This window comes from Chanodichthys erythropterus, chromosome 20, assembly GCF_024489055.1.
Source record: "Chanodichthys erythropterus isolate Z2021 chromosome 20, ASM2448905v1, whole genome shotgun sequence".
Classification (NCBI taxonomy): domain Eukaryota; kingdom Metazoa; phylum Chordata; class Actinopteri; order Cypriniformes; family Xenocyprididae; genus Chanodichthys; species Chanodichthys erythropterus.
The window spans coordinates 6,733,730-6,743,787 of record NC_090240.1 but is presented as its reverse complement, the minus strand read 5'-3'; the positions used below and the strand labels follow the sequence as shown (position 1 = coordinate 6,743,787).

Sequence of the window (10,058 nt, the reverse complement as noted above, 5' to 3'; positions counted from 1 at the left end):
TGACGGACCCCACAGTGTACGTCTACTGCTTTTGTCAAGTGCCCATTTACCAAAAATCTGCTGCTTATCCCCCTGTATAGCAGTTCCACCCAAGCTACAAATCTCCCTGGAAAATCCATCTTTAGCAGTACTTGAAATAAGTACTGGTGCGAGACCCGATCAAAAGCTTTTTCAAAATCTAAATTTAGAACTGCAAGCCTAATATTTCTGTCTCTCGCATAACAGATGGTGTCTCTCATCAGAACAAGGCTGTCCGTGATCTTTCTTCCAGGAACTGCGCAGGTTTGATCTGGGTGGATCAAATCCCCTAAAATGGAAGACATACGAATCATTAAAAGCTTACTAAACAATTTACAGTCCACATTTAAAAGAGTTATTGGTCGCCAATTTTTCAAGTCAGTCCTTTCGTCTTTTTTGTGTAAAAGTGTAACAATCCCTATCCTAAAACTATCTGGCAGTTTCTCCATTTTATAAAATTCATTAAAAACAATTAAAAGGTCGTTGGCTAAAATGTCCCAAAATGTCTGATAAAACTCAAGTGGGATACCATCTTCTCCAGGTGACTTTCTTTTCTTAAAATGTTTTAAACATTTCTCCATTTCAGAAAGGTTGAAATCATTTATCAAACACGTGCTATCCTTAACGGGTTTATCAATTAATTCTAAAACTTCTTTTAAAATGCAGTCTTCAATCTCTTTCTTACCATATAGTTCATCATAGAAATCTTCAACCACCTTTAAGATGCTTTCTGTATTTGTCATTACTGTATTTTCTTTATTTTTCAATCCCACCACTGCGAAAAAAATAACTTGTACATTTTTCTCCCTCTTCCATTTCCTTTTCTCTACTTTGTAAAATGATACTCTTGCTTCTAACTTCCGATAATTCTGACATTGACCTTTTCACTTGGCGAATTTCTTCATTAAAATCAAAGCCCTGATTGCACAGGTTAAAATAGCGTTGCAGTCGTTTTTGCATTCCCACCATACATCTTTTCTCTTTATCTTTTTTCTTTTTTCCCGCCAGTTTAAAAAACGTCTTAGTCTTTCCCTTCACCATTTCCCACCACTGTGCATGTGAGTCATAAAAGTCTTTTAGGGTCTGCCATTGGCTGTACTGCTCCCTGTATTCTTTCACAATCTCCAAATCTTTCAACAGGGAACAGTTCAGCCTCCAAAGCCCCCTACCTGTCGTCACACCTATGGGAAGTGAAAGGGTGCAGGAAAGCATAGCGTGGTCTGAAAAGAAAATGGGGATTAATTTAGCATCAACTGGTGTAAGGTCCCTAGTGAAGACATAATCAATGCGGAAGGCTTTGCTGCCATCACCACTAAACCAGGTGAATCCTTTCTCCCCAGGATGCATGGTTCTGAAACAGTCAGTCAGTTTAAAATCTCTTGTTATGGTTTGCAATAAAATGGATGTTTTGTCCAATTTAAGATCTTCTCCTCCCCCTTTCCTATCATTTTTGCTTAAAATGCAATTAAAATCCCCTGCTAAAATAATCGGGTCCCTTCCTAAAAGGTGGGGCTGAATGTCTTTTAAAAGGTTGTATCTATCATTCTTTTCTGTATATCCATAAATATTTAATATGTTAAAAGCCCTCCCCAAAAACGTCAAGTTGACTAAAAGAGCCCGCCCGTCTCTTAGTACTGTGCTCCCCTTCACCAAGATTTGTTGATTTTTTACCAGGACAGCAATACCATCTGCTTTATTTTGGTTTTAACCACTCCAAATAGAGGGTCCTTGTTGCCATTTGTCCTCCCAATTCTTGTAATTGTTAAAAAAAGGTAAAGCGCACTCCTGTAACAAAAACACATCAGAGGGTTGTGTACTTAAAAAATTTAAAACAGTTTGTGTTCTCGTTGGTGACCTCACACTTCTCACGTTTAACGTAGAGATGGTGATGGTCATGAGCGTTAAAACGAGAATAAAAGAAGACAGAAACAACATTTTAAAATTTTAAAAACAAATTATCCATTTAAAAACACATTTTCTTGTAAAACAAGTTCTTCCCGCATTTCCACACCATTGGAGGCAGGGAACTGAACATGTTTTCCTTCTGAGTCACAAGGTGAGCTCCTGGGTGTGGATGATTTCAGCTCAATCGATAGAAAAGAAATCTCATTGGCTGTTTGGCTTGGGAATAATCTATTCAGATCCTCCGATGAAGAGGAATCTGAAAATCTTCCCATTTTATCCTTTCCCATTTCTTTCCAGAGAGGGAGTGTGCCACTCTCTTTTTTTATCGATTGAGCACAGGGGAGTTGCTCACTTAATTGACTTTCTTGCAGTGAATCCTCTATGTCCTCCCCTACCTTTTCACCTACCTCTAAGATGTTTTCTTCTGCCTCTTCCCTTTGGTCTTCCTCCCCCTGTTGCTCCTCACTCCTTAACTCCGCCCCCTCATTACCTCTAACATCTGATCCTTCTCCACCAATCGCAGAAATTGGCGGGAGATTTGAATCTTTTGCTCCGCCCCCTCGTTATCCTTTTGTTTGCTTTTCTCAACCGCCATTTTATTTGCTTTAACTTTGTTGGCAAAGGACTTTGGGCAATCTCTGTAGAGATGATTGGAGTCTCCACACAGATTACACTTTCTGCCATTGGGACATTCGTCAAAAGTATGCCCAATTTCTCTACATTTCCCACAAAACGACTTCTGGCAAGCTTCCACTAAATGCCCCACCTCTCCACATCTACGACAGAGCTTGGGCATTCCCTGATAATAAATGTAGCCTCTGTTTTCTCCAAGCACAATCACTGATGGAAGATGTTTCAGGCCCTGGAAGCCCTGGGGATCTTCCCACTGTTTTATGGGAATCCTCCAGGAACAATTCCAGATGCCATCCTCATCCAGCATTTTCATGGCTTGGCCTCTAACAGAGCAATATCTACCCAACCAAGTACATATATCTTCTCCACTGACGGTTTCATTGAACATTCGGACAATAACCATTTTGTGGGTATTGTCGGTCAGTTTCTCCACCTTAAACATGGAAAAGAGGGTCTTTACATTTTCAAGTCTGGTCCAGAAGTCATTCAGCAAACTAGCTGACTTGAAACTTACATCAAATCCTTTATTAAAAGGGAGGGACAAAATACAATTCAAATCATTTGGTGTAAATCTCAAAGTTTGCTGAACAAATTTGCGGGAAAAATCCAACCGGGACATCTGAACAGGCTTTCCTTGGTTTTCTAAGAGTGTAAAACGCACGCTGTGGTGCCTCCGCACGCCGGCACGGGCATCCGACATGTTGGAGGCACCAACAGCTAAAACAGGAGTTTAAAAAACTATCGACACAATAAAAGGATCTAAAAACAAGAATAAAAGACTTACCTTACAACCAGTATCTCATTTAAAATGTTCTCCTAAAAGCAAGCACAATACAATATAAATAAACAATAAATAATAAAAAAGTACAGCTGTAAGCAGTACAATATACCTCTTCAAGGTAAAGGAAAGTGCTATTAAAAAAACACAGCCCAAAAACCCACAAAGAGGCGATCGCAACACTGCCAAATGACAAGACACTTGATCTTAGCCAAAAGGCCGAGAAGCGATGCCGTTGCCAAGCAGTGGGGGCAGAGCCGGCAAAGGCGACGCCCATCTGGGCCGCGGTGGGTTTCGTACTTTGCCTCTAGGACCACTGCTGTCGATCAGATCGTTTGTTAAATAGTGGAGATGATTTGAAACAACCTGCTTTCGCGAACTGGTCCTAGGTTTTTCCATCGACCTCCACAAAAGCACCGCAGTACAATTCTCTGGACTCCCTAGGTCGTTCTTGATCAGGAGGGGGGGGGGGAAGCTCAACTTTAACATTTGGATAGTGTGACGAGTCCCTCGTTCTTCCTGCTACGGCCGGCCAGTGGGTGTGGCTGGGAGACTCATCAAGTGAACCATGTACACCCGTGCTTCCCTCTATAAAGCTTGGGCTTTGTTTGGCGTGGTGTGTTGCTTGCTCCTGGGTGCTTTGGTTTTGATTTTGGTCTTTGTTTATTTTGAGTTCCTTATTCATTTAAATGTGGTTCTGTCTGATGTTTGGTTATTGATGTGTCTGACAGAAATTGTGTTTGGTTTTGTTGATTTCTTGTTTCATATATTTTCTTATTTATGCTGATAAATCTCTTTTCGTTGCAACCTACCAAGCTGCCTATGTCCTCCGTTTCATTTGTCACGGCTTTGAGCCGGTCGTGACAATAGCGACCACGGGGTCATTTAGAAAACGGCCATGGTCGAGTGCCCCCAAAAGCCTGTCGTCCCTGAAGGAAAACTCAGAACTTTGCGAAACCAGGCGAGCGCACGCAACACCCGATTCCATAAAAGGGGCGTGCAAACACACACGGAGCCACAGACAACGCTACGACTGTTAGAAACCACAGGTTCTCTCGGCACCACCTAATCTGCTTTCAACCAGTATGTCCAGGAGAGAGCGCGAACGCAGTCCCCCACTACCATAAATTATGCAGTCGAGATTCCCACATTTGGGGAATTCGCAGGGGTCAGCACAACCGGAGTGCAATGGCCGAGCCTCGCCCTGGGTGAACCACCTTCCTGATCATGGTGTCTCCCCTGCCAGGTAAGTATGAGTCCCCAGGCCTCCAGTCAGAGGCTACCCTATCCCTCTTTGCCGTCCTCATCAACGGTGACCCCCCTCCCCCACCCCAAGCAAAGGAAGGGCGTGTCCCTTCCATTACTTGACTGCGATTTCCGTGACCATGCCTTCAAGCCGGCAAACTGCCAAGCACCTACAGGTGCTGGTCGTATGATTAGAATGTCATCAAAAAGTTGATTTCTTTCACTAATTCCTTTCAAAAAGTCAAACTTGTATATTATGTACATTGCACACAGACTGATATATTTCAAATGTTTATTTCTTTTAACTTTGATGATTATAACTGACAACTAAGGAAAATCCCAAATCCGGTATCTCAGCAAATTTAGAATATTACTTAAGACCAATACAAAGAAAGGATTTTTAGAAATCTTGGCCAACTGAAAACTATAAACATGAAAAGTATGAGCATGTGCAGCACTCAATACTTAGTTGGGGCTCCTTTTGCCTGAATTACTGCAGCAATGCGGCGTGGCATGGAGTCGATCGGTCTGTGGCACTGCTCAGGTGTTATGAGAGCCCAGGTTGCTCTGATAGTGGCCTTCAGCTCTTCTTAATTGTTGGGTCTGGCATATGGCATCTTCCTCTTCACAATACCCCGTAGATTTTCTATGGGGTTAAGGTCAGGCGAGTTTGCTGGCCAATTAAGAACAGGGATACCATGGTCCTTAAACCGGGTACTGGTAGCTTTGGCACTGTGTGCAGGTGCCAAGTCCTGTTGGGAAATGAAATCTGCATCTCCATAAAGTTGGTCAGCAGCAGGAAGCATGAAGTGCTCTAAAACTTCCTGGTATACGGCTGCGTTGACCTTGGACCTCAGAAAACACAGTGGGCCAACACCAGCAGATGACATGGCACCCCAAACCATCACTGACTGTGGAAACTTTAGGCTGGCCCTCAAGCGACGTGGATTGTGTGCCTCTCCTCTCTTCCTCCAGACTCTGGGACCCCGATTTCCAAAGGAAATGCCAAATTGACTTTCATCAGAGAACGTAACTTTGGACCACTCAGCAGCAGTCCAGTCCTTTTTGTCGAGGCGCCTCTGATGCTGTCTGTTGTTCAAGAGTGGCTTGACACAAGGAACGAGACAGCTGAAAACCATGTCTTGCATACGTCTGTGCGTAGGGGTTCTTGAAGCACTGACTCCAGCTGCAGTCCACTCTTTGTGAATCTCCCCCACATTTTTGAATGGGTTCTGTTTCACAGTCCTCTCCAGGGTGCGGTTATCCCTATTGCTAGTACACTTTTTTTCTACCACATCTTTTCCTTCCCTTCGCCTCTCTATTAATGTGCTTGGACACAGAGCTCTGCGAACAGCCAGCCTCTTTTGCAATGACCTTTTGTGTCTTGGCCTCCTTGTGCAAGGTGTCAGTGGTCGTCTTTTGGACAACTGTCAAGTCAGCAGTCTTCCCCATGACTGTGTAGCCTACAGAACTAGACTGAGAGACCATTTAAAGGCCTTTGCAGGTGTTTTGAGTTAATTAGCTGATAAGAGTGTGTGGCACCAGGTGTCTTCAATATTGAACCTTTTCACAATATTCTAATTTTCTGAGATAGTGACTTTGGGATTTTCCGTAGTTGTCAGCTATACTCATCAAAATGAAAAGAAATAAACATGTGAAACCTCTCAGTCTGTGTGTAATGAATGAATATGATATATACAAGTTTCACTTTTTGAAAGGAATTAGTGAAATAAATCAACTTTTTGATGACATTCTAATTATATGACCAGCACCTGTACACGAGCTGCGGTCCTTTAGACCAGTGGTTCCCATCAGTCAGGCGTGTTTGATTAGATGTCTCCCTGATCAAACACACCCGATCCAACTCATCAGCTTGTTGGTAAAGACTCCAAGACCTCAGACGGGCGCATCAGACAAGAGTGACATTCAAGACGTGCAGTGCTGGTTTGGGAACCGCTGCTTTGGAACAACGGCGACCGTTTCATAAGGGTGCGAGACGGTGCCACCCTGCCAGCCACCCCACCGCAGGTACATAGAGACTCCTTGTGAAGCTCCAGCGACATTCCCTCTGCTATTAACCACAACGATTTGCAGTCCCCCAAAAGGGGAAGCACACCGTTCCTGGAGACACTGCAATACCAGGTCGATGCGTGGAGTGGACGGAGCAAGCCCCGGTTCCGGCTCCATGAGCCAAAAATCCATTTAATATGTAGTCCCCAGATAGGGGACGTATCAGATATTAAACTGATAAGAACAGATTTTTTTTTTTTTTTTTGAAAAGTTTTATTGTCACCATTTTCAATCTTTCACTTTTTCACACACATTTTCATTTTCGAGCACACATTTTTTTTTTTTAAAACAAGCAATAATAAGTAACGTCAGCCATTGTGTTTTGTCTTGTTTGTTTCAAGTCCATTTTGTGTGTGTGTTAAAATGTGTGGGCATCTCAAAAGTAAAATACAAATTTAAAACAAGCATCTCGTTCTTTTTTCTCTAATAAAATCCAATTTCATTTGATAAAACACAATAAAAACAACAATTAATACCCTTTAAAAGTCCTCTGTTGTGCAAAACCGGGGGTGAGTCCTTAGCAAATTAGTCTTCACCCCACTCTCCAGAACAGGCACGTGAGATGCCACTTCATGGGCTCAGCGGAGATCCCCTCTCCTCCGGCCCGCTGTTCCCGTAGCCAGATTGGTGAGGGTGCATCTACGGGCGGCCAGGGCTGTTGGCGGCCGGGACCCTCTCCGTGCGACCCCGGCCCCCCCGTCCGAATATCGTCGTCCGGTACCCCTGCAGTATTGATGTTACCTTTAGCTCGCATGCATGGAGGGTCACCGTAACGCCCTTCCCTACCAGCAGGTTTCTGGTGGCCCAGATGGCATCCTTGATGACGTTGAGGGTGAGCCAGAGCGAGGTGAATTTCTGTGCCGTCAAGTCCTTCAAGCCCCGGCCCACCCCAAGGATGGCGAGCTGGTACCCGAACTGGGCCCCACCCGCTGGTAGGCACGGGAAATACAGGGGGCCGGTTTTGGCCCACAGGTCCCGCGCAGCGCCGCACTCCCAGAGCAGGTGGTGGACGGTCTCCGGGGAATTGCAGCCGGACCGAGGGCAGGTGGGGTTTTTGGCCATGCTTCTGGAGTGCATAACTGCCCTGACCGGGAGGATCTCATGAGCCACCATCCACGATAAGTCCTTGTGCCTGTTCTGGAGAGCGGGGTGAGCAGCGTTCCTCCAAACTTGTTTGGCCTCACGTAATGTGAGGCCTGGAACTGGACTCACCGGTTCCCAGTCCTGCACAAGAGAGACAAGATGCTTGTGATTAGTTAAAATGGTGACATCTTCACTTTCTAAAAAGTATTTCTTTAAAAACTTTTTTATAAAACTGTACTCTTTAGGCAAGTTAAAAGACACTGAAAATTTTACCAGTGGACTTGAAAACCCCAATGTTCTTAGGTAAGACCCCATCCAAAATCGCGCCATTGCAGCCGTCTTGTTTTCTTTGGATGGGGTCATGGCATAACTAATGTGCAGGGCGGTGAAGCGGCTGCCTAAAAACAGGTGGGGGTCTGGGAGGCCTTTTCCACCATTCTCTGGCCTTTTCTTCACGATCTCCCTCTTCAGGCGCTCCCACTTAGACCCCCACAGGAAATAAAACACCGCCCTCTCCAGCTCCGCAAGGAATCGCCGAGGGGGACTAAAAACAGAACAGACAAGTAAAATTAGAGGTAAAATCACAGATTTAAAAATTAAAACCTTGCCCTCAAACGTCAACTGTCTTAGTCCCCAAAACCCCAGTCTTTGCCTAACTTTCCCTAACATGTCAGTCCAGTTTCCCCGTCCTCCACCCTCGCTGTCAAATTTTACTCCTAAAACTTTAAAATCGTTGTCTTTAAAAGTCAAGTCGAGTTCACCTGTGTCTATGTCTCCCCACGGCCCGAAGAGCTGGGCCTCGGACTTGTTCCTGTTAAGCTTAGTGCCCGAGGCCCGACCGTACCAGTCAGTCAAGTCCAAAGCTCTTCGTATGGATAAAACGTCAGTGGCTAAAAGAGTTACGTCGTCCATGTATAAAACACAGGTCGCCGTCAGTCCACCCGTCCCAGGCACGTCCAGTCCTTTGATCCATTTATCCCTTCTCAAGATCTGTGCCAGTGGCTCAATACAAGCTACATACAAAAGAGGAGATAAAGGACATCCTTGACGGACACCACTGTGGATATTCACAGATTTGGAAAGATGCCCGTTTACAAGGATTTTGCTGACTGTTCCCTTGTACAGCAGTCCCACCCAGGCTATAAATCTCTCTGGAAACCCCATTTTTTGCAGTACCTGAAAAAGGTACTGGTGCGAGACTCGGTCAAATGCTTTTTCAAAGTCTAAATTTAGCACTACTAGCCGAATATTTCTGTCTCTCGCATAACAGATGGTGTCTCTAATCAACACTAGGCTGTCTGTTATCTTCCTCCCTGGTACGGCACAGGCTTGATCCGGGTGGATCACGTCTTCTAAAACAGTCGACATTCGTTTGGCTAAAATTTTACTAAAAAGTTTGCAGTCAACATTTAAAAGAGAAATAGGTCGCCAATTCTTTAAGTCAGTCTTGTCTCCTTTTTTTCCCAGAAGCGTCACTATCCCTATTCTAAAGCTGTCAGGGAGTCTGTCGAGTGTGTCAAACTCTTTAAAAACTGTGAGTAAGTCGTGTGCTAAAATATCCCAAAACGTCACATAAAACTCTAGGGGTAGTCCGTCTAGTCCTGGGGATTTTCCCCGCTTAAAACCTCTAAGAGCTTCTTGCATTTCTAAAATAGTAAAATCTTGGGATAAAAGCGTGTGTTGTCCCTCCAAATTTTTCTCTATAAAAGACAACACTTCTTTTAAAATCTCACTGTTTGTTCCCTTAATACTGTATAAGTCCTCATAAAATGTTTCTATTTCATTTAAAATTTCCTTTGTCGTGTTTGACTCCCTCCCTCCTGTTTTTAAAGTTGTGATTACCCCTCCCCCGCGTTATGACCTTTTTAAAAAAGTACCTGGTACATTTTTCACCTTCTTCAATATCTCTTTCTTTACTTCTTAAAATAATTCCTTTGTTTTTTATTGTAGAACAGGTTGACATTTCTCTTTTTACTTCTTTTATTTCTTCACTAAAATCAAAACCATTATTAAAAAGATTAAAATACCTCTGTAATCGCTTCTGCAGCCCCATCATGCGGTTTTCTTCCTTTTTATTTTTTTCCTTCCCTATCTTACTAAAAAACTCTTTTGTCCGTCCTTTAACCATCTCCCACCATTGTGCTCGTGTCTCATAGAAGTCTTGGAGAGTTTGCCATTGGCTAAACTGCTCCCTGTATTTTCTAACTACCTCCTCATCCTCTAACAGGGAGCAGTTTAGCTTCCACAAACCTCCACCTACCGTCACACCAACAGGAAGTGATAGAGTGCAGGACAGCATGGAGTGATCTGAAAAAAAGAGGGGGTT

The 10,058-nt window shown here is 43.9% G+C and overlaps 1 non-coding gene and 1 pseudogene across 1 annotated transcript; both read right to left on the bottom strand.

The window, feature by feature from the left end:
- Positions 1-4,424: 4,424 nt before the first annotated feature.
- On the bottom strand, positions 4,425-4,588 carry LOC137010043 (U1 spliceosomal RNA). Its single transcript, XR_010893122.1, has one exon. It is a non-coding gene; the product is annotated as a U1 spliceosomal RNA (small nuclear RNA).
- A 2,096-nt stretch (positions 4,589-6,684) lies between these two features.
- LOC137010220 (U2 spliceosomal RNA) lies at positions 6,685-6,864 on the bottom strand (annotated as a pseudogene).
- Between the last annotated feature and the right edge of the window lie 3,194 nt (positions 6,865-10,058).